The sequence below is a fragment of the Notolepis coatsorum genome (genome assembly GCF_963971535.1).
Source record: "Notolepis coatsorum genome assembly, chromosome: 7".
In the NCBI taxonomy this organism is placed as follows: Eukaryota; Metazoa; Chordata; class Actinopteri; order Aulopiformes; family Paralepididae; genus Notolepis; species Notolepis coatsorum.
This window is the reverse complement of record NC_140171.1, coordinates 159,194,885-159,199,299: the sequence shown is the minus strand read 5'-3', so window position 1 is coordinate 159,199,299 and position 4,415 is coordinate 159,194,885.

Here is a 4,415-nt window from a genome sequence, read left to right as displayed (position 1 = left end):
TATTATGTTATTTGATACTATCTTGTCTAGCACAGTCTCTGGAGCGTAACAGTAAGAAGCATTTTGTATGAAAGTATTCTGTACTTCTGTATGACAACTATTAAAGAACTTGAACTTGAACTTGGTTTCTTACATATCTCGATGTAATTTACCATGAAATATCTACAGCAAGAATTCTGGGTCTCAATGAATCCAAAATGTCAATGTGGTTAGAAGTGGTGGAGAGAATAAAAGCTAGCTTATAATGGTAGTGTCTGGTTAGGAGCAAGGGATAGTGGAGGTACTTCTCAAGGTGGGGTCCGGGAGGGGGGGGGTTCGAGCTGAGCATATGTGTGTAGGTTTTTTTTTTAGATAACAGGTATTATGGGTATATCTTATATAAAACAACTAACTAAAAGGTGATCTCATTGGATGTGCCCTGACAATTAATGCTTGTATATCTTATCGTGTGTTGTCATGTTTGTTTATATGTTTGTTTAAAAAATAATAAAAAAATAAAATACAAAAAAAGAAGAACAAAAGCTTACGTTGAATGACCCATTTCCCCCACGGGCCTATTTGGTAAGAGACTAAAGAGGAAGGAGATAATTATCTTTGAAGAACAGGAACCAACTGAAAATACAGTTGAGGTCAAAGGTCTGTTGACACTAGCTAAGCAATTTCAGGTTACGACACGGCAGCTGCTCAGACGACTAAGGCCCAGAGGTCAGAAAGGAAACACCAGACCCGTTGGAATCTCCCTTACACATCAGATTTGACTGACTTTAGGCAGAATGCCCCCAGTTACACATTTAACTCCAATAGATAGACTAGACGGTTTTTAGACCTTGAGGAAATAGAAAACTAATGGCTTTGTCAGAGAGATTAGTTAGATGTCCTTAGAAAACAGTGCAATCAATAATGTACTAAAAGGGAGCTGTCATACCAAATCACCTTAGATAAATAGGTTTGGCAGGCATGAAAAGTTGACAATAAGTGAACCAAATACAAAGACATTGTTTGTAAATTAATGTTAATACTGAACAAAATACTTAGTGATCAAATAGAGCTACAAACTAGATTACAGATTACTTTAGCATAGAAATACCCCCCGTAGGATGAAACAATCAAATAAAGTTCGATTTCATAAGTAACATGGACATAACTCTTAAAACTATTAGGAAAACGGTAGTCACAATAAAGAATAAACTCTTGAATAATAAAGGATAAAAGAACCATGACATAGGACTCCTTATTGGTTATTCAGAGACCAAGTATTCTATTTTCTGTTGAAGGACGTATATGCTATTATCTGTGCACGGAGAGCCAGTCGGAGTCTCCCCAATTTAGACTGTGTAAACATTGTGTCAGCAGACCAGGCTGACGTGTCACTCCGCGAGGAGATCCTTTGGCCAATGGAGAAGCCCGAGCCCTGGGACACACGTCTCCGGGGGCTTTTGGGGGAAGTTCTTTCTTCCCTTTTTAAGCAGGGCTGATGGAGATGGACGACAGACTGAGACACAGACCTGGAGCGCTCAGACGCAACCGAGACAGACGGAGAAGCCGGAGACTCGAGAGCCGAGCCGGACACACACAGAGCCACGAAGACAGACGATGACAGAAGATCGCTTCGCAGCAGGAGATCCTGCCACGGAGAGAGATGAAATCAAGCGCTCCCTGCTTGAGCGCTGATACTCACGGAGACCCAGGGTTGCCTTGGCGACCTCCAACCACAAAGAGAAGCCGCATGTTGTCCTGGACAACGAGAGATAACAACACCACCACCGGAGAAGAACTCTCTGATCGGCCCCAGCTGATCAGATCATGGACAAAACTGCCACACCAAAGAGACGAGTAGATTACAGTAAAGATCTTGTACTTGTTTGACGCATAGCTGTGTTTTATTAACAATGGAATAAACACACCAGTTTGTTTTATTCAGATCACCTCGTCAGCGTTTTCCTTAATAGAACCGAACACCAGAAATACAAAACAATGCAGAGAGAAGGGTAAAAGACTATACGATCATAGAAATAGATATAAATGAAGTGAAGGATACTTCACCCCCTAAAGGTCTGATGCTAGAACCGCCCCTGTTCTGGACCTATTCTGGCCTCGCGGCTGCATTCTGGACCATCTGTAGCCCAAAGTGGACGCATCGAGGCAAGTGAGCAGGGAGGTACAATATACCAGGCGGGATGAAACAAAAGCATGAACGATCATCTCCAGCTCCGCCTGGGACAAGTTTAGCAATATTTGGACGTTAGGATAGGGTGCATGTTCTTCTCCCTCTCTCGTCTGTAAGGGGAAGGGGATAGAATGCCTTGTCTCAGGAGCAGAAAGAGTGTTACAGGTCAAGGAAGATCGACCTGGACTTGGTTCTTTAGATTCCCAACACAGTAACACAGCAGGATAACAGCATCTTTATTTAGAAATATTTAAGTGAGGGCGGCTGGGTGGCGCAACAAGGCGCTCGTCACCAACGCAAGAGACACTGGTATCGAGTCCAGCTGTCAGCGTTGCCTCCGGCTTGGCCGGTCGTCATACTGGATCAATTGGCAAAAAAGCTCGGGGTTGTAACATTTAGCCTCTCCTGTCTCTCCTGTCTCTCCTCTCCTGTCCCTCCTGTCTCTCCTGTCTCTCCTGTCTCTCCTCTCCTGTCTCTCCTGTCTCCACTCTCTCTCCTGTCTCTCCTCTCCTGTCTCTCCTGTCTCTCCTCTCCTGTCTCTCCTGTCTCTCCTGTCTCTCCTCTCCTGTCTCTCCTGTCTCTCCTCTCCTCTCCTGTCTCTTATGTCTCTCCTGTCTCTCCTGTCTCTCCTCTCCTGTCTCTCTCCTGTCTCTCCTGTCTCTCCTCTCCTGTCTCTCCTGTCTCTCCTCTCCTGTCTCTCCTGTTTCTCCTGTCTCTCCTCTCCTGTCTCTCCTCTCCTGCCTTTCCTCTCCTGTCTCTCCTGTCTCTCCTCTCCTGTCTCTCCTCTCCTCTCCTCTCCTGTCTCTCCTGTCTCTCCTCTCCTGTCTCTCTCCTGTCTCTCCTCTCCTGTCTCTCCTCTCCTGTCTCTCCTGTCTCTCCTCTCCTGTCTCTCTCCTGTCTCTCCTGTCTCTCTCCTGTCTCTCCTGTCTCTCCTCTCCTCTCCTGTCTCTCCTGTCTCTCCTCTCCTGTCTCTCCTGTCTCTCCTGTCTCCCCTCTCCTGTCTCTCCTGTCTCTCCTGTCTCTCCTGTCTCTCCTCTCCTCTCCTGTCTCTCCTGACTCTCCAAAAAGGAACTCTTACAACACCATCTGAAAGGTTGACATTTTTTTTTTGCAAGTAGAAATATATTACATATATATAATATTACACCTAAATGGGTTAAGGCAGTGCTTCTCAAACTTTTTTAAATAAATCTCAAGGCCCCCCCTGTCATGCCTCTGCGCCCCCCCTGGGGGGCGCGCCCCCCACTTTGAGAAACACTGGGTTAAGGTATCCCGGCTGTGGTGACAAAATGGCATCCAATGTAATAAAAAAAAAAGTCAACCAACGAACTAGATTCTTGTACCGGATCTCCTCTCTGGTAAACAAGAATACCCTGAAGACTCTGGCAGGAGCACTCATTCAAGGGTACTACGACTATGCTTGCACCTATACATATAAAAAATATGATATATCCCCCCCCAATATATAAATCTAACCATAACTACGTTATGGTTAACTGAGTTTTATAGTGAAAAGAGCAGCTTTATTGGTCAAGATTGAAGGCTCTATATTGCAGGAAATTGCACATACAGGTTAATTAAATAAAAAAAAAAAAACTGCCCCTTGCCTGCAAAAAAAAATAGAAAAAAATAAAAAAAGGCGGGCACCTATCTGGGCTAAACCCCGGATCTCCTATAATCCTAAATCCGCCCCAACATATTTACAATTAGCATTTTATAAAGTAGAACTGTAATGTTACTTTCTCAGTCAGCGCTAAGTGCAGCATCCCTTTTCACATCAAAACATGTAAAATATTTAAACAACCATTAAGCAGTGTTGGGCGCGTTACTCAGGAAGTATAGGAGTTGTGGAAAGCAGGATGAGAGCGTAGATTTCAGTGTGTATCATTTAATCATTAATCTCTGCCGCACGTGCGTCAACACACAGGCGAGTGCTAGCGCGGGTCACGTGGGGGTCGCGGCCAATCAGAGGAACCCGGAAACCGAACTGCGTTGCGGAAAGCATACAAGCCCCCCGGCCCCCCACCCCATCGTTTCACACATCTTCTGTAACATATATATTTCTAAAGGCCTTACACACATATATATATATACCTAATAATACGCGTGTAATAATTAAATAAATACTTTAATTAACAAAAGAGTTTTAGAAGAACTGCCTGAAACAGTTAACATAATAATTTTGAAGGGGTCCTTCCTGGGTCCTCCAGGCGCTACGGACACCAGTGATGTCAGAACACACAGCGAC